The sequence below is a fragment of the Falco biarmicus genome, chromosome 3 (genome assembly GCF_023638135.1).
Source record: "Falco biarmicus isolate bFalBia1 chromosome 3, bFalBia1.pri, whole genome shotgun sequence".
NCBI lineage: Eukaryota > Metazoa > Chordata > Aves > Falconiformes > Falconidae > Falco > Falco biarmicus.
In genome coordinates, this window is record NC_079290.1 from 62,904,282 (window position 1) to 62,924,844 (window position 20,563).

Genomic DNA, 20,563 nt, shown 5'->3' on the forward strand with positions numbered 1-20,563 from the left:
CCCCGGGGGCCTGGCCGGGAACGGGCGCGGCCCCAGGGCAGCAGCGGCCCTTCCCCGCGGCAGCTCCGCCGCCGAGCCGCCCCGCCGTCGCTCAGGGCGCCCCCGGCGCTGGCGCGGCCCGGGCCCGCCGCCGCCGCGCACATCCGCCCGGCAGGGGTCAGTGTGGGCTGCGGGCCGGGCGGCAGCGCCGAGGGGAGGGAGCGAGGCAGCGCCGCCGCCCCCGCCCCCACCGCCCCCCCGCCGGCGGCCCCCGCGCCCGTCCGCCGGAGCCAGACTCGCTGCAGACAGGCGGCAGCCAGCGGAGCGGGCAGGGCGGGGGGGAGGAGGAGGAGAGGCTGGGGATGAGTTGGAGGCAGGCACAGCCTCAGCGCAGGGAGCGAGGCTGCCGGAGACAGGCGGGGGGAGGCGGCCAGGCGCCCCGTCCGCTCCGGAGGAGGCCGGCCCGGCGCGGGGGCGAGCGGCGGGGGCCGGGGGGAGGTGAGTGCGTGCGGCCGGCTGCCCGCCGGGCCGGGGCCGGGGCCGGGCGGGGGTCGCCGCGGCGGAAAGTGTCGGGGAAAGTGCGGGGAGGCCCGAGTTGAAGGTTCGGGAGGGTGCGAGGGACGAGGCGGCGGCGGCTGCCGGGGGGCTCCGTCGGGGCTCGCCCTCCCTCCCGCCGCGGGGGTGCCGCCGGTGCCCCGGAGCCGCCGCCAGAGCGGGTCCCTGCGCGCCCGCCCCCCACCTGCCCCCCAGGTGCCGCGGAGGGTGGCGCCCGAGGGGCCGGCGGGCGGCTGCTGGCCGGCGCCAGGGGCAGCGGTGACAGGTAGCTCCGTTAGCTGGGCCGGCCTGGCCGCCGCTGCCCCCTGCTCCGCCCGGCCGGGGCAGCAGCCGGGCCGGCAGCGCCGAGGGGAGCCCGCCAGCGCGGTGCGGGGGCCAGCGGGGCCGGGGCGCCAGGGGAGCGCGGGGCGTGCGGCGCGTCCTCCCGGCTGCTCCCAGCCGAGTACCTGCGTCTGCGGCTCCGTCCCCGTCTGGGCGCTCCCGGCTGCGGCTGGCTGCGGGGGCCCGGTGCCGCCGTCCTGCCCGGTCCCGGGCGGGACCTGCCGGGGCCGCCTGGCCGTGCGCCCGGCGCCGTGCGGCAACTTCCACAGCGAGGAGAAGCGGCGGTGTGGCTGCCGGGCTCACGTACCAGCGCCCTGTGCTTAATGAGGTGCCTTTTTTAGAAAGAAAAAGTTTATTAGTAGAAGCCTAGCTTTGCTTGTCTGTGTCTGACGCCTGCTTGCGTTGTTTGCATTGAATCGGCGCATCCCGAATTTCTGAATGGCGTGCCAGGTTTTCCATCGCGTGGGTGGGTAGGTAGTTACGCGCAGGTTACGATTTGCTGCTCGCTGAAGAGACAAGCACACCGCTGTGCGTAGGTTCGAGCTGAGTAAAGAATAAACGGAGAATGGCTAAAATGCAAGAGTAACTTCTGTTTTGTGTGGAAATCTGAACACCTAGAAGGATAACGGGTTTTAGTGGGGCTTTTTTATCGTTCAGAGCCTTTTCTGAATAGCAAAGGATGGTTGTGCGAGAGAACAGAAGTCAGGTGGATAATTCTATGTGGCACTGGAAAATAGCGCTTCGTGTTACAGAAGTTTATTGATCTCAAAGATGGGCATCTACTTGTCAGGAAGGAAAACTTTTTAAGAGGTTTGCCTGTTCTTACGAACAAAAACCCTCATGCATTAAAATGCTTGTGGACTGGAATTTTGCACCATGTAACACGAAGAATAAAAGGTATGCAGCATCCTGCATCCAAGGCTAGCCAAAAAGGGAGAGAGTTTTTGCTGGTTAGAAAGCCTGAGAGGCAGTTACTGGTAGGTGCAGATGGGGTAAGAACATAGATGTTGCATATGTACGCTTTCTGGAAAGTGTCTTTTGGTTTTCATCTCTCAACCCCCAAGTATGTTGGTTAGACAAAACTTCTATTCTGCTTTTCCATTTCATTTTCAGGATAATTTTTTGGGAAATTGGCTCTTTCCAAGGATCTGGAGTTACTTAAATAACATGTGAAGCACTGTTGAGTAGAACTGAATAACTGTGCGTGTGGTGCACACGTGTATGGTTCCACTAATGAGAATATCAATATTCCGGCTACGTGGCTGTAAATAAAAGGGGGAGTTTTGCTGGAAAACCAGTGCGCTGGTGGGAAGCAGTCTAAGCAACATCCCTTGTCCACGTTAGCTGAAATAGCGACTGTACTCTGAACATCTATATCTGTACGGGTGTTTTAGCACCAGGTATTAAGTTACTGTGATACATAAAGCGACCAACGTGAGGACAACTTAAATCGGAATGCATCAGCTATATGCAGTTACATATAGAAGATACATCTTTTTACATAATCTGAGCTTATAGCAGCATATTTAATTCCGACTCTTAGGTATGGGAAGATCACTGTTGCATACGCATAAAGCACACGGGTATTCTCCAGTAAATTCAGATGCCTATGGGGGCCTAAATGAAGATAAATGTGTAACACAGAATGAGTTAACAACGTGAGACGGTATATTTCAGACCATTGGTTTATGTTAATTGAAATATTACGGATGCTGGGCAGCATTTGACTGATGAAGTTTGAATTTCGTCTTCAGCATCTTACACTTGTTATAAGAAAACTTGTGAAGTAGAAAGAAATGGGGATTCAACATGGAGGCACAGTTGCGTTAAGTTTGGTAAGATCAAAACTTGAATAGTAGCTTAACCCAAGGGTTTGGAACTAACCTGTCCCTTTGTTATTTTTAAGTACATAAAGTGCTGTTTTATCTGCATAGGACATGTAAGATGAGACTTGAAAAGATGAATTGTTCTTAGTTTTCTGTGCGCTGAAGGTACCATGTCTTTGGGTGGGGGAGAGAAGTTTTCTCTCTGATTTTCTTCACCAGAATTGGGTTCTCTTTCTCACAGCTGCCCTACGGTACTCTGTCAAGTGGCTGCTGCACTTCCACCAAGAACTATCTGCATTTCAGTGATGCCATCTAAAATAATTTGGAGTACTTTCAGGATATGATGTGCCAGAAAGAAGTAAATGATTGCTGAAACAATAGAGAGGGATCTGAAAAGTAACTTAATTCAATATAATCTCTAAGAGAAATGAACTGTTAAAAAGTGCATGCTGGCCCAACAGCTCTTGCACCAGCAGGGCACGGCTGTTGCATTTAACTTGTGAGTGGTCTTGGAAAAGGTTTTTTCTGTCTGGTTTCTAATAGTTTAAAATGGCTCCTTGAAAATGAATTGCCAGTTACGGAATACAAATACTTCTAGGAGTTTAGAGATGATTTTTTTCTGCAGATTGGTTCTGTGGTAACCGTGAAATTCTTCAATGGCACCAAGCTAGTATCAGCTGCTCGTTAAATGCACTGATGCCAGAACAGTGGTGCATCAGTTGCTGGGAATCCAACCCTGTAGTGAAATGATTCATACATATAAGTTTTCTTTTCTCAGTTGACAGCTATTTTTAAGAATAGCCATCTTGCCTAGAAGGTTTATATCTAAGCAAAGGCAGCCTAGATACCTAAAAATTTCTTTCCCACCAATCTTATTTTTGCCAGACTTCTAATATATACACTAAAACATTTTAATTGAATTGATTTAAATGGCTTCTTGCTAAATCTCTGGTGCTAATTGGTCATTATAAAAGGATCATGGCATTTTGGAGCTACTGTCAGGAAGTCAGCAATTTCTTGCTCAGACCACTATGATGAGTTTGAAGTCGATGTCAGTTTGAAGCAATTTATAATAACAATGGATATCAGTATCTAAATGATAGCAGATTACCTGAATAACTTCTTGAAATGAATGGGATTCTCTAGATAGGTAAGTCTGCAGAAACAGTCTCAGAAGAACATAATTACGCATTTGTCCCATGTACTTTAACTTTTTCTATGTGCTGTATAGGCAGACTATTCCAGTGAAGGAAAGTTACTGACTTTTTTTTCCCATTCTGTTCTTCTGAACCTTGTATTTGAAAGGGAAAAATGTCAGTTCTTTAGAGAGGAGGTTTGATTTGCTTATTTCTGAGACTTTCCGTTGAGTAATAGTAACTGTAAAGGGACTGCAGTAGAAGGAGTGCTTGCAATTGAGTAAGAGTGATCACAACATTACAGTGTGTTCTGTATCTCCTGCTGGCAAAACGTCTTTGTATTCATCATCTATATTTATTTAATATATGCATTTCAGTAGCATGTGCCTTGATTTAGCATATTTGGAATATGCTAAATGTAGATGAATTTTACTAAATGCCTTTTTCTTATTGTTTAGTTAAGCAATGGAAATTTGCAAGTACCCGTATCGCCATTCATTATCACTCAGCATAATAATGGGTAAATTTAATCTTTCCGATTAAGAGTATTTTAGTCACAATAGACAAGGGAATGAAAATGAATTATTTTCTTGATGTTGTGCTGCATCTGTGGTGTTCATATCTGCCTTCATTTTCTCTAAAATCCTACTACAGACAGCACTCTGACCTCTTGCACTGTTTGGATGATCCTGCTCTACATCAAACTTTTCTTTCAGATAGGAGGCAGAAATTAAGAAGAATCTAAATGCAGTTTCTCTTCTTACTGCCAATGGAGAGCTCTCCTAGATTTGAAGGAAGTTTTCTTTGTGCCAAATGGTTGACTTTTCTAGAATAAAATTTCTCTAGGGCATGCAAAAAGACCTCTGGTTAATATGCTGGCATTCCCAGAACCCACTAAAACTTAGGCAGGTTGCCAGACACCACTTAATGAGGATGCCGAATGTCTGGCACGAATCTGCATGAAAACCAGCAAAGAAGCTGGGGGTGGAAGTGCGTGCGGCGGGGAGAGGGCTGGGAAAGCGACGTATCCACACCCATGATTTATTTTTAATGCCTGAATTTTGCAGAGAAACTGATCAGAAGTCCTTACCACTGGATTTTGAGAACTTGATGGGTACAGGAGTCTGAATGCTCCAAATAGAGGTAGCTGTGTTCTCAGGGAAGTAAGAGTTTTATTATGAAAGTAATTTATGAGTTAGGGGGGTTAGTTTTTGAGAGCACCAAAAGAGGATGAGAAATGATAGTGATTTTATGTTTCATTATCTGCTAGAACTGAGAAGCATTTGAAAATGTGGTTCGACAATTTAGGGGACAATGGAAGTCAGTGATTGTCAGCATCCACGCAGAAAGGCTGTTAAAGTTACACGGCAGGGATGAATAAAGTACTGCTGCTAGACCACTTAATGCCGAGTAGTAAACCTGTGGTGTGTGGCTCTGCCTGATGCCACTGTGCTTAGGTTTCACTACATGGTAAGTAGAATTTTAGGTGTAATAGACTCTCTGATGGCTAGATAAGTGTTAAAAAAATTAGTCATATACCAAGCTGGAGCATTTTTCCATTCCAGCGCCAAGAGAATATGTTGTCTTGTGTCAAATCAAATGTTTAGTCTTTAAGGTTGAAACTGATTAAGCAAACTTAGTTATATTCTTAACTGAACATTATTTTAGACATTTAAAGCACAAACATTTTCAGCATTTTTCCCAGGCTTTAGTCTCTCCCCTACCCAGCCAAAAAAGCATTACTCCTATATAGAAGAATTTATTGATAGACATTTGGTTGGTAGACGTGACTGAAAATATTTCTTTTTTTTAATCCACAATAATTCTAATAGGAGTTTTTTGAACATGGTTGAATTTGGAAATGTGTGTGCTAGTTACTTGCTTTTCGGTATAAGTTTCCGTTGTGTATTTTACAGTTTTGGAGAGCTGTTCCTGTTACGAGGAATTTTACTTACTCGAATAGCGGCACCTACTTGATGTGTACTTTTGGGTAGGACTAAATTGTAACCCACATGCTCCAGTTTGGTTTTATTTGATTTCATTCACTAAGATGAGATGATAAATGAAAGTATTAAAGTAATTGGACTTTAATGCTGTTTGCAGTGGAAAAAGCACAAGTGTATTTTGACAGTTGTATGGGGGTCTTTGCAAAGTTTTATCTGTGTTGACAGTGAGTCCTAGCTGTCTGTAGGATAGGGTGGGCAAGTGGTGAGAGTGGTGGACATTGTACCCACCTTTTTAAACTAGCATGTATTTAGGATTAGTTCTAAAAGGCAGGGCGGTATCTCCTACAAAAGATGCAATGTTCAAGTGCTGCACATGAGAATGGAGTGGGCTGATGAAGCGTCTGTAGAAATTTCATTGTGTTTCCATCTCCTAGTGCTCTTGGTTTCTTCCATGCTTAACACCCTGGAACCCTTTTTTGTTGAAAACTGACAATAAATCAGCTTCTGAAAAAAAATCTAGTCACAATGTTGAACTTGCTATTGCCTGTACAAGATAAGTTTGGAGATTTCTGTTGTTTTTGCATTCAGTATTTTTGTTCCTGTGTTCTGACATTGTGAAAGAGGTACTGGCATCTCGGGAAGACAGCCTTTTTTGAACGTTTGTATGATAAATATCTTGAGGTTTGAATGATTTTATTGTAATCTTTGGCCACTGAACGTGTTTAAGTCGACTTTAGAGGACAGTACAAAATTCCGTTGAGAGTTTCTGTTAGAATGGACGTTAATGCTTAATAAAGTAGAATCTAAAATCGCTCCCACATTGAGAGAAGACTGGAAAACATTGTTTTCTTCTGGATAAACCCTGTTTTTTACTCAGATTTCTAAAATAAGAGTTGACTCATCTGCCTAGTATTATCTAGCATATGCCAGTATAAGGCTTCTGTGCTTTATCTTTAATTTTCAGCATCCAGTACTTGCAAGCATCTTCAAGCAGTACTCTATTTTTTAAACACAACTTCCACTCCTCCACTCTTGATTTCAAAGGTTATTAGAAGGAAAATTCTTTTTTAATTACCTCTTTACGTTGTATGGCTGAGCCTATTATTTTGGTTTCTCACACCTGTAACCTACTTGTTCTCTGTTTCATAGAGGGAAAGGAGGGGGCAGTCTGTGACTGAGATATGAAGCAATCCTTTTAACAACCACCTTCTTCCACTGAGACTGTCATGAAATTTTTACTGTGTGTTAATTAAGGGTGATCCATTATTACTTTGGACTTGTAAACACCTTTAACATTCCATTAGGTGCTAATGACACATGAAGCAAGAATTAATATGAATCTGTTAGTCCTGTATCTAGTAGGGATGTACTATACATAATTGCCTAAATATAGTAGTGTTACTTAAACTGTTGGGTTTAAATGGTATTGCTTCATTTTCTGCTTTTGCTTAACCATTAGTTATTGAATCAAATGTTGCTCATTCATAGAGTGTGTTTTGACCTGTATTATATAGAATTTCAACTGGACATTTGCCATGGTTTGCTTGAGATTTTCATAAGACAAAAGTAAGTTCCCTGGTTTCTGCCCTGTGGGTCAGAGTTGAGGAGCGTAGCAGAAAGCGCGGGAGAGATGATGTGAGGAATGCTTACAAATAACCTAACTTAATCGCTGCAGCTGTTGAACTGGTGCCTTCTGTGAAATACCTCATTGGTGTGTGTTCTTCTCTTATAATTTCACCTGAATAGATGATTGGCTTTGTAGGTTTTGTTTAACTAGTGTTAAGCAAAATGAAATTGAGCATTTGTAAATATACGTGCAGATAAGATACAGTACTCGTAAATTAAAGATTGCACCTGGTGATGTAAGAGCTAGACTTAGGCTGACTAATAGCCTCTGTTGGCCAGTGAAGTTCATGTGTTGATGTTTTCTTTTACAGAAGGTTTGTGTTAACTGTAATTCCTCGCCAATCTTGTCCGGGTAGTGGAAGTGGAGAGGAAGGGGGTTCTGTGAATATTTCCCGCATGACTGTTTTCTGTGTTTGTGATGTTTTCACATTTCTCGTACTGTTTTAATAACCTTCCTAGCAGGTTTTTAGGAGAAGCGCATTGGAGATTAACTTTTTGCATGTACCCCATTTTCACTTAAAATGTCTCAAATTATGAGTTATCCTTATTTAATTGGGAAGCCTGACGTGATCCATCTATCCAATCAAAGCAACTTGCATAATGTTGAATACAGGTACTCTTTGGTGCCTACTTTCACATAGCGTATAATAATATTTTTTTTTTTAAAACTACCATCTGTTGGTGAACAGAAATACTGCGAGTGTTTGTCAAATGTGTGCTTTATCTGACCTGTTCTACTTAGCACCTTATGGCAAAGCTTTCTCATGAAATCATTTTGCAAATGTCTTTATTCTTGCAGTGCCTTATTAGATTGATAACAACAGTGGTATCACTGTTTTATATCACTTTTTAATGTAAGGATTAGTGTAGCAAGGATTAGGGAGATAAACATCTAACTGCAAGAGGAAGTCACCTGCAGTGGGTACAGAGATGAGGATTCTAACTCACAGCTGTAGGTGAAAATTACTGTTCTGTTCTAATGATCTTCACAGCCTTTTGATGAGAACAACTGGAATAATGTAAAGTTTTTGCAGCAGAAAGCTCCAATAATTGTGTAGATTGGTCTCCTTTTTTCATAGGCGGTGATTAGGTGAGTAGTTAAATTTCAAGAAAGAAATACCACAGTGATTATGTGTGTTAGTGCTGATAGTGCACAGTAATGAGTTAAGAAGCATTTGGTTCATGATTCTTTTAAATTTTATTTGAAATTACAAAAAAAAAAGCAAACTAAGAGGAATTAAAAGAAATATAGAGAGGAAAAAGAGGGCCTCTGTGGGTTGTAGGGTGGGGGTTGGACGTGTAAGATATTCCAAAAGTGTCTTTTGAAACAATGAGTTCTCTCTTCAGTTGAACATGCACCAGCAGCAGACTGCCTTCTCCCATTCCCTGTTTTCCCCTGGGTATTGTTAGAGGTTTGAGATAAAAGCCTTTAATAATGTCTATGTGGAGACACCAAAGCAAATCACTTGAAGTGTCAAGCCAAGATGTATATGTTAAAGTATGTTAAACTTGTGTGTGAATGCTGTGTTGAATATAGAACAGCTTTATATATTTAGCTCAAATCAATCAAAGGTCATTTTAGATCTGAAGGAGAACATCATTCAGAACATAAGTTAAATTACTGTGATCTAAACCCATCTGTGTATGAATGAGAGCCTCTTGACATAGATGTTTATCATGCGTTAACTTCAGTGTTTTATACTGTACTTGATTTATCTCAGCTTTCCTCCGTGTCACTTGTTATTGATCAGTTTTGATGATGCTGCTATTAAGAGGCATCTCAGATGGAGCTAATTGCAAACTTTCAAGTGAACATAATTTAGCCAGAAAATGGCAGTTCATTGAACTTGGGATGTTTCATTGCAAATATTTCAGATTTGACAGTTTCACTGAAGTCAAAATAAGACACAACCACTCTTTGGTCCCTGGTGAACTGTTTTGGCCAGAGGCCTGGTGTTTTCAGGGTCCTCACATGGAGCTAAACTGCCAAGGATCCCACTTTGTGACTAGGGATGCTTTGTTTCTAGGATCATGTGGTTTCCTTGGACAGCCTGCATGAGAAGTCTTGCTGCAAAGTCAAGGGCTGAAGAAATCCCTGGACCCACCTCAGATTTGGGGACCTGCCGTGATCCTCTGTATCTACATATTGAAGCTATAAGTCCTCTAAAGAGTAAAACTAAGAAAAAAATCTGTTCTGTTTGACAGTTGCAAAATTTAAGTCTTGTGTTGGTAGGAAATAAGGAGATTTTTGGGGTTTGTCTGCTTTGAGACAAATTCATAATATTGGAAGAATGTCTTGCAGCCCAGAAACTGGCTAGTTCTGTTCTGAGCTGTGTTTCATTATGCTTTCGTAGATGCCAGTTAGTATCTCTCTTCCCCTTTCTTTTCGATCTGGAGTTCATCTGAAGGAGGATCTCAAGAATACCAAGGCCTCTGTTGCCTAAAGGCGTTAATTTACCCTTTGTCCTGTCAGTCCTCACCACAGAGCTTTGCAAATTGCTCTTCCCTATGTCTTGTATATGAAGACTTACATAAAGACTATCGGGAAGTTTTTATGTTCTGACAGGTTGAGATGAACGGTGAGGCATGTATTCTTCCAGGTTCTGAGGAAGAAGGGAGATGGTTGTCGTGTTTGTTCTGTTTTTGTCAAGCTGAACTAGTCTCCCAGAGGGACAGGTGTATGCAGAGAAGAGGAACTGCCCACTTGAAGTAGTTGCAGATGCAGCTGGAAATTCTGTTCCACCTATGCCCTTTTGTAAGCGATCCTTACAAAACTGAGACTTTTCCTGGACATTTCAGTTGAGGTCTGTGATGTGGTGGAGGTAGAGATTATATTATTTCTGTAAAGGGGAAGAGGATACCTTTGACTCTATTTATAAGCATTCCATTTTATAAGTTTATTCAAGGATTGCTGTATTCTCCCTACAAAAAAAATCTTTCTGAACTTTCACTTGATCAAGAAGATAAAAGCTGCACTGAAAGCTGTGAATGAAAATTGGGGAGCAACTCTGATTTCAATCCACTGAAATTGTGTGGTTGAAGATACTGAAAGCACAACTGTTCCTTTAGAAAATGAAGAGAAAAATGAGTTATATTAGCTGTTGTATATTTAGCTGATGTTTCCAAGATGTTTGCATACTTGTTAAGTTTATGGCCACTGCAGTAGAGGCGTATAAATTTTAGCAGCTTAAGCGATCTCCCTGACTCCTGAACGTACAGAATTCCTAACGTATTGCTGGGGTCAGTGAGTTTGGTTTTGAAATTGAAGTTTTGTCACAGAGTTGTAATAGTCTCAGAGATCAAACTTTCTTGGTCTACATGGTACAGTAGGTTATTAGAGACAAGAGAAAATGCATGTCATCTTCCCAGTATCTTGAGTCTTACATTTGGGTGAAGGAGAAGAGTAAAATTCTTAATAGATGCTAACAATACTCTCTTTTCACAGTATAAAAATGTACAAATAATATTGTTTCCTTTTTCTCACCTTGATGTCTAAAATAGGCCATAGTCCCCTCATGCACTTGAGATGTTCTCACGTGTCCCTGACATCTACCAAAAACCAAAGGCTGTATGCAGCTGGTTCTGTTATCTCCAACATACTTCTGCCAGTTTTCCTGTTGCTGCTGTAGTCCTATTTCTCTCTCCTTCCCCCCCCTCCCCTCTGTCTCTCCTCCCCCCCCCCCCCCCTTTTTTTTTTTCTTCTCCTTGGTAGTCCTTTAGGATACAGACATTTCAGAGACGTCATGCATCTGTAATGTCTAAATGGCTTCCTCTCCTTTCCCCTTCCACCCCAATCAAGAAATTCCAGATGGAAGCTTTTTGGTGTTAGTAACAGCTGCAGAACAGACAAATTTTTGCATCCTCAGAGCTGTGATAGTTGTAACTCCATATATGTAGTTATGATACACATTTACATGAAGGATCCTCCAGTCTTTAAGTTTCTGCAAGGCTATTCTAATCATCCTTGGTACAGCATTTCCCTCTGTTTTCTATTCCTGCATAGAAGTAGCTTCTTTCAATAGAAAGAAGTTAAGATACCCTGTTGTAAACTTGATTTTTTGGGAAGTCTGAATATTTCTGAGTCCTGTGTTGTGATTCAAAAATTGTGCTCCCTTCTTTCCTCTCTAGGGTTTATAATAAGGTGTCAGCAATGATCTAGTCCATCTGCGAGCTTGCATCAATGCTTGGGAGAGCCATATGTGTCTGCCTCAAACAAGGCTATAGAAAAGTGTTCCACTAGCAACCAAGATGTCATCCATCTGCTAGACAATCCTGTAGTTAGTTAGCTTAATGACGTATTTATTTGAGTAGATGTTTCTGCACAGCAGACTCCAGCTTTCCTCCCTGTCCAAATTAAGACCAAAACCTCCATGCTCTGCAGAAAAAAACCCCTGCCCATTCTGGAGAATGTCAGGAAGTTTGTGGCCTGGTGGGTTTGATCTATGTATCTGCTTGAGGATGTTGTACTCCCAAATTCCAAGTGACGGAGTGCATTGTTAGGAGATGGCTCCAGCCTTCCTGTGCAGGGAGCCCATGCAGTGCAGGTGGCTGGGTGGCAGAGGGATCAACAGACTTAGATGCAAGACCTGGGTGACCTTAGATGCATGTAGAAATCCAATCATGCTGTTACTACTTTAGAGTATTATTTTAGCACATGGAGCTGTGTGAGGATTTCCTCCTGCAGCAGTCCAAGCTGGAACTGTCATAGTAAACACTTTACCCAGCTATGTAGAATAAACCAGGTGATTATTCCACTCCGTGGCTTTAACAGAAATATTTATTCAAGATTAAGGGGTTCACAGTCTTCAACGTATACCTTCTAGATGTATTCTCAGATGGTCTTGTAAAGTCAGAGCTCCAGGAATTTTGGTGGAAATACACTCTGGGAAGAGAAGCACATGGGGACTGACTGTCATAATTGGTTTTTTTCTTCCCCAGCGGCTCTAGCTACTGTTTCTTTTTAGTCCAAAGCAGCTAGGTCATTGTTGCAAGTTCGAGGCTGTTGGAATTTCTAATTTGTGAGTCAGAGTTTAGTTGAGAAAGGGGCAAAACAACAGAAGAAATGCAAATCCAGATGAAAAGAATGGTTTATGTTAAAGGCAATAATGTTAATCTGCGTTGAGGCAGCCTGGTGAATTTTATGTGGAAGAACACATATGTGTATTCAGACAAACCACTGTACAGTTGGGTCCATAAATAAATCTTCATTCATATCTTGCAAGGGAGTTTACATGAAGCATCACTCTGATTTCATCAGGAATTGAGAGACCATCGCAGCTTTTTTTGTATACAGCTGTTTGTATGATTGGACCAAACACAGTGCTATCTACTGAATTTGGTAAGTTTTACCTGACAGTTGTTTAAAAATTAGTGGACATGGATAAAAATACTTAGTGAACTTCAAGAAAAATATAGTTGTCTATGCAGATCCTAAATAAGGCCCCCCCCCCCCCCATTTTGTTTCTTGGCTGTACACTAGAGGCCTCTCTTCTTACAGGTGTAATTTTTTTTTTTTTTTTGTGGCCATAATAGCAGTTCTAAGCCAAAAAAGTAGGTGAAAGTAAAATCAGGATAATTCCATGGAGGACTTGTTCAGGCAAAACAGAGACTGAAGAGGTGAACTGTACTCTTGTTTCATCTTCTAATGATACAAAGAAAATCAGAATAATTCAGGTCAGAAGGGACCTTCTGGAGTTCATCTAGTCCAACCTGAAGTAAATAGCACTAAGGCTTTTTTGGAGAAATACTCTTGAATCTAGAAATTAGTTATTTAGATCTTAACTTTCAAAACTTGGTATTCATGTGTTTTGAATTGCTTATCTTTGAGCAGAAGTGCAATAAAGGTCAAGTGGAAGAAAATAAAAGTATGAAAAAAGAGCCTTAATTCTAAAGATTCTGAGTGAGTGCCAAAAAAGAGCAAAGTTGACACGAACTCTTGTTGCAAGCTGGAAGCTGTTCCATGTGTTTAATCAACACTTTTTTCCTTGAGATGTTCTCTTGTAAGTGTTGTCTACGTAATTAGTAAAGAAACTTGCAGTTTACTTTCTGAGAAGGGAAACAGCTGACAATTCTTCACTGATGCGAATATATGTATTTTGATTTGCATTCTTTTTGCTGTGGGGCTACCATCCATTGTTAAATAAAACACAATCAAAGAATCTTTTCCACATCACCTTATAAAATCATAGAAGTCCTCTCAGGGGTAGCTCTCTGGTGGGTCGGAGTAACATTGAGTAAGCTTTTGGTGAGAAAGGAATTTTACATCATGCTGGAAAGCTCGCAGTATCAAAACCTGATTGTTTTAAAACAGAACTAAAAAAGCATTTTTGTGGTTTTCCACCAAAATTATATTTACATTGGATTGATGTGTTCTTCTGTAGACTTGTATGATACCATGCAAAATAAAATAATTTAGAATGAAAAGTCATAATGTTATGAAATACTGTAGAATTCCTACCTTATAACATGCCTATGTCAGTTTTTGTTTCATGATTAGTGTCATCAAAAGGATACTTCACAAGAAATTTTTCTGGTTTGATGTATTGGATTTTCTGATGGAAAACAGATCCACAGGAGTATTTCTGACAAGAACTGAAAACTTCTTGTTTGGGAGCTTTGGTTTGTATTAGTTAGTTACATTTATGGTTTTGGGGTTTTTAATTTATTTATTTATTTTTAAGTTCCTTTCTTCCATACTTCCACGGCAAATTTTGAACTTGGTTAGGAAGATTGCTAAAGTTCTGTTGTTCTGATGCTTTGTTCTATTCTGTTGCGTCATTCCTTTTCATATTTTTTTTACACCATACAAGAGTATATATTACTGTATAGAAGATGTAGTATCTTCCTGACTGTTCTCAGCTATTGAATATGGTTTTTCTAACTCTATAAGTAGCAATATTAATCTTCTTTTCTTAATTTCTTACATATACAGGTACTGTACTAGATCCTAATTACTTTGTGGGTTTTTGTATCTCTTACTGCTGATTTCTCAGTTTTGTTTACCGGATGCTAATCCTGTGTAGTTTAACGGTTCCTACAAATGGAAGAAGACTTCTACAGAAACCTAATAATTTTGAACCCACTTGATGTTTCTGTTCACTTTGAATTTGAGGCTAATAAACCAACTTTTGCTTCTGAAGAGCATAGGCTATGTGGAGTCTTTACCCCATTAGCCAAGTGTTTTCCTTCCTCCAGCGTATGGGTATATGATTTTCCTGTCATTAAATGTTCCTGTCCAGTTACGCAGAAGTGTCACAAAAGAAGATTATGTGCTTGACTTCTGCTGAAGTAATTAACATAAAATTGGACTGTCTTCTTCGATTTAGTTTATGAATACTGAGGTAGCTTTGTAACACATACTGACTGAAAAAAAGGGGATGCAGAATGGTGGTACATCTTCCTGGAGTAATTTCTAGAATCTGATGCTTGGGTCTCACAGTGACAGAGTTTTAAGTCCTTGTCTTTGTATTTGGATATTCAGAAGCAGGGAGCAGAGGAAGGACATGCACAAATACTTGACTTGGGAAAGTCCTTATGCTTGATGCTGAATGGTTTCTGTTCGGCACTGTTTTGTGTTATAATCTTTATGCTACTTAAAAAGGCTTAGAAAATAAGTGAAAAAGATGACTTTCGCCTTCAGAGTTTCTTCTGTGAGCTTGAATGTGTGATAAGCCTGAATGCTGTAAAAGCCAAAAGGCTTATTTGAATATTGCTCGGCTGGGGCTAGGCCTCAAATACACAAGGATGGACACACTGTCTTAACTTTAGTAGTGGAACAACCTACAGTGAGTTATCGCATCAAAGTCTAGCACTACACTGGAAATGGTAGATTATACAAAAACACTGATTTTATTTTAAAGTACTTGCTATTTAGGTCTGCCGAAGCAATTAGCCACCTTTTTAATTTCTATTTAGCTGTCTGGTTGCTGACACAGCTTAGTAATTTTTTTTCAGAGTTTTTCATATTGAAGTAAATTACATGCTACGGAGTGCATTTGTTTTGTGAACATCACTTTTACAGTCAAAACCTTATATGCTGCTGGATAAACAAGTCATATTGTAATTAGGTATGTCTGTTTTCACCAAAACTATGTCAGAGTGTAAAACCATAAGATTAATTAGAGTTTGATTAAAGTGACATGAGTATCGTGCAGTCTTCCTTGCACTGGTTTGTGCCTAGGCTATGAACGCTCTGTTCTCTTTGTAGTGTCAAATGGTCCTGCGAAGAGCTGACCACAAAATATTTTTTGCCTTTTTTTTTTTTTTTAAGAATAATTGTTGAGAAAGTACTCATGATCATACTTGTCTGAAAATGTTGTTTTATCTGGTAATGTTAAATAACTTTTTAAAAAAGTTATGGGTGTTATTAATCTTATTTTTAGATTTTAGATAGCCTGTAAACCGTAAAAATACGATACCCCATATAATTGAAAGTTACTGATAAAATGGGGTAGAGTAAGATGGATAATGTAGAAATGTAAACATGCTTATAATGCATATAAGTACATTAATTATCTTTACAAATGTCTTTTCCTCCATCTAGGACCTTTAAAATGAAGGTGGCATATAGAAAACTTGAAATGGAAATGAAAGTTCATGAATGTTTGAAATCCAGTATGAACTAGAGCAAGGACTTAAAAAAGAAAACACCACCAATGTGAAGTATATATTGCAGGGGCTTGTAACAGTTCTACAAAAAAACTCCATTATTCTTTTTCTTCTCTTTGTGTGAGCGGCTGTTAGATTCGTGCCGTCTCAAATGTTTAAGGAAGGAACAAGACTCCATTTCCTGTGTTATGTTACATGCTCTTGCTCCATACGTTATTTAATTAAACTGGCTGGTGTAGAGGACCATCTGCCATCCAGAACCACCAAGATGACGTCTAGACCTTCTTGTCACTGTTAATTTAATTTTCCTTTCAGTGCTGTTCAGACTATTTCTGCATCTGTTTCCACAAACTTGGGGAATCTTAGCTTAGTAAGTTTCCTGGGTGCCAGGTATGAAGTTGACTTCATGAGTATTCAAGCAGCCTTCTTCAGTAGGTCACTTTTGGACTGTTGTCTGGGATATAAAGCTTATGTCATCCTCCTAGTGCAAGAAACCTTGCCAGGGTGGCAGAGAAGTGGCAGACTTTGCCCCCTAGTTGTCACCAGCTTTGCTCTCACTTTAATTAAAAGCTGCAAAGAGGGATAGACGTGAATTGCTAATGGGCAATACGCTGTATTTCACTGCAAGACATCAGTTTGGTCCTGTGGTTTGCATTTTGTATTCAGAACTCCCAAACAGACTTTCCCTGTCCCACATGCCCAAGTTAACAGTTGTCATGAAAACGGGGACAGCACAAGAGGTGAAAATGTCCTAATAAACCAATACCCAGTGGTGTGTTTCCCCTGACCAGTACTTTTTTAGGTTTTTTATTTCAATTTTTTATAAACCACGATTTTCCTCCCTCCCCAGTTCTGCTCAATTTATCAGATGATTGAGCTTAAATTAAATATTTCCTATATATGATCTTCAGGAAAGCAAATGTACTGGCCCCAACTCTGCAGGAGTCCTGTGCTGATGTTGGTGGCTGGCTGTGCTCACTGGCAAGAGTACTGCTCACAAGCCGGATTGTAACGAGGATAACTTGTTGACTAATCTCAAGACAGATTCTCCTTTTATATCTAAGTCTGTGTTTGTAACTGAAAATGTGGGATATATTCAAATTTGACCTTCTGCTCGTGTCTGTGAGAAGAAAAATGTCTTTCCATCTTAAGTTACTGCATACTGTGTCTGCAAATGTAGGTCCTCTTCATGTGAGGAGAGTTACTGAACGCATCGGGGTTTGCTGTCTGTAAAGGTTTAGGAATGCTCACCTTGCTGTTTTATGTTTTGGGGTGTGCATACAAAAAAAATAATAATCTGCTTTAACTTAAGTTGTCAGCTGTGTAGAAGGATCCCAGCAGCTAGATTGTCTTTTGATTGTGGCTGTTTGAAAGAGAAATTTTGACAATGTTTACAGATCTGTGGTGATTTTCTTCTGTTTTATGCTAGATACAGAAGACTCTTAATTTGCAGACTTCCAGTAGGAAGGATTCTTTTCTGAAGCCAGGACCACAAGGACATTAATACAGTGTGACAACATTGCTTACTGCACATGCTTAGAAGTTAGTATATTTTGAGTATCTGAGAACTTTGTTTTATTGTTAGGGATCAAAAACTGTGCAATGTCAAATGCTTAAATTTTGAGTTTTTATGTGATACCTTACAGTGTATTGTCGAAGGTACTGAAAGAAGCAATGACTTTTAACTATTAAAACAAAAAAAGGAAAAATATACCCTTTAAGCCTTAATATAAACAATCCAGGCAACCGCAACCTTCCTTCATGATGTGTAGGGTTCAAACTGTGGTTGGGGCTGAAAATGGAAACTTAAAGAAAAGGAAACATATCTGAATAGATTATCAGTGGCACTGTTTAATGCAAACAAAATGATTTGTTTAGACATTATAGGGGTTAATTTGCCACATGTTGAAAATAACCTATGAGATAAAAATAAAACCTAGTACTTAAAAAGGAGAGGCCAGAAGATTTAATCCAGAAGATTTAAATCGGACAAATGAGTGCCTGCTGCTTTGACCGAGCTGAGGAGCTGTTCCAACATCGGGATGCAGGCAACAATACTTCTGTCTCCCTGAAAATGCAAATTTGAGAGAAATGCCTGTTGCTCAAGAGGACTGCTTCTAATTTGCCAGACACCTTCCCCACATATCCCTCAGTGTGATGTACTGAGGAGGTTATTTGTGCATCAGTCTTTTCCCCTTCTCTCCCCTCCCCTCTCCTCTTCTCGCCTTTCCTTTCCACTTCGTTCTGCTGCCTGTGAGCTATTCTGGTTTCCTGCAAACCGAGTTAACAACAGCTAATGATACTTTCAGGTAGCTTGCTCCCATCTGTGCTTGCCACAAAATACAGTGCTCTGACTAAATCCTGTAAGTATTTAAGAAGCATTCCATCAGAAGGGAAGGATTGCATCTGAGCTTGGGGTTTAGGGTACAGTTCCTTTCTCTTGAGTTAAAGTAAGCATGTATTTAGAGGAACAAAGAGATGAAAGGCAATGACTGCGTAGGGAGGGTGCATGTGCATGGATATATACATTATATATAAAGAAAAAAATTAGTCGCAAATGAAGTGACTAATGATAACTGGCTCTAAATCCTTTAGAGTACTCCGTGCACAGTGACCCCTGAGTATACTTCCCTCTGTCCTTTTCTGTTCTCCTATGTTGAATGAATACCGGTGGGGTGGGAAAAATGCTGTGGGTAGCCAGTTATGCTGTAGTTATGGCTCAGTCAAACCTGGTTGGAAAAAGGGAGCAGATTACACAGCTGCCTTCCAAGGAGCCGTGTGTTTTTTTATCTGTGTACATGAGGCAGTTACACAGTGAGGAGTTTAGAGTGTGGGACTATAAAGAGGATATCCACATTAATATGTTGGCCTGCTGTGGTGGTTTTTTTGTTTGGTTTTTTTTTTACATACAAAATACTTATTTTGAGAGGAAAAATAGAGCATAGGAAAGATAGATATAATCCTGAAGTATCTGGTTTTACAAAAACTAATCTGCATATTGGCAGGCTTTCCCAGTGGTGACTTGTGGACATACAGAAACCTTGTGAATTACAGATTTTTGGATGTGAGTCATACTGCATTATGTTTATTGCTATCGTGCTTACATCACATAGTCAAAAAAAAGTCTAGGTGTCCATTCCGTTTCTCTCACAGTACAAGGCTTGACCTAATTTCTGGGAGCATGTTCCTTTTCCCCCCCATTGCTACATGGGATGTGTTCAGTTCCTAACACCTGCGTTCCTTTGACTTCTGTTTATCTTGTAATACAGATTCGTTGCACTATGATGTTTATGGGGTGGTTTTGCCATATCCTGAAATACCCCTGATATGTTAATCTGATTTTTCTTTATTGAAACATACACATTCATCAGTTATGTTACACATACCATACTCTACTTTGGAGTGCCTGTTGTAGTGACATACTGCACAGAAGCCAAGTAGGGCAGCAGACGTTGGGTAAGGTGGGCTGCTTCTTGAATCCTTCAGTTTCTACCAGGTGGGTGCGATCTTTTAGAAATACCCAGTTTCCTTGTGTTTGATTGCCGTTGTTCCGGTGGCAGCCTGACCCTGCCCTAAGGAGATACTTGTCTTTCCTGGCTGTAGACAAGGCCGATCTGGTGAACTTTTAATGTTGACTGTGACATTTTGCTTACAGTTAAAGAATTTTGTAGAAGTGGAAACTGTTGTCTTGACAACTGAACTCCAGCTAATAATAGATAACTAAAGAAACCAGATGTTCAAATATATCATAATTCTCAGCAAATTCAAACTTATTCTTGAGGTTGAGAGCTGATCTCAAGACAAATATGTTTGTGTTCTAGATCTGTAGTGTAAAGAGCTCAGACTTCACTGTGGCACAATAGTTTCATAGCATAGTTCATCTGTATCTATTTTAGATGGTGTTTTTTCTGTGATAAAATGTGTTTTCTATGCTAGTTTTCTGTAAAGAAGACTATTTATTTGTACTGTAATGGCTCTTCCTTATATTTCAGTAAATATTTCAAAGGTGTGCTGCAGTTTAATAGGGAATCGTCATGTCAGTCCAACGTACTGTATACGCTTCAGGAGAACCCTGGCTTTCACTTGGGGAGCCAAGTAATAGATTCATTGCGATTTTTAGCCTCCACTAGAAGATTAACGGTTTCCTATTCTTCCCCCGCTTTCTTAACCATTTTAAATTTAAATTTCCAGTATGATTTGGTTTGTGATTGGGAGTTAATAGAGTAGAAGCAGTGGCATGTAGTGTGACAGTTGGAAACACCGGAAAAAACTGTTTCTCCTTCAGCTGTTTAGTTTTACTGTTTAACTTTGTTTTAAGATGAAAGGCACTTACCCAGTCTTCAGTAGTTTGCACGTAGTGTGTAGTGGCAATTGCTTATATACTACAGAGGTATGCACAATACACAAACTTTTATGAAACAGAATGTTAGACTTTTACCTCTTTTTTCCCCCCCTTTTTTTCCCTTCCTTTTTTCCTTTTTTTTTTTCAGAAGAGTCAGATAGCTCTCCAGCACTTCTGTTATGCTAATACTTCTTCCCAGAGCAGCATGTGAATAGGCCTCGAAAT

At 40.8% G+C, this 20,563-nt stretch overlaps 1 protein-coding gene across 2 annotated transcripts in view; it reads left to right on the plus strand.

Annotated features, from left to right (window-relative positions):
- The first annotated feature begins 351 nt into the window (after window positions 1-351).
- LDLRAD4 (low density lipoprotein receptor class A domain containing 4) overlaps window positions 352-20,563 on the plus strand; it is a 294,829-nt gene continuing 274,617 nt past the window's right edge. Inside the window, exon 1 of one of the 2 annotated variants that reach the window (XM_056332542.1) lies at window positions 352-477. The gene's annotated coding sequence lies outside the window, so the exon portion shown is untranslated. The remainder of the gene's footprint in view (window positions 478-20,563) is intronic. The other variant, XM_056332540.1, reaches the window with a different exon arrangement.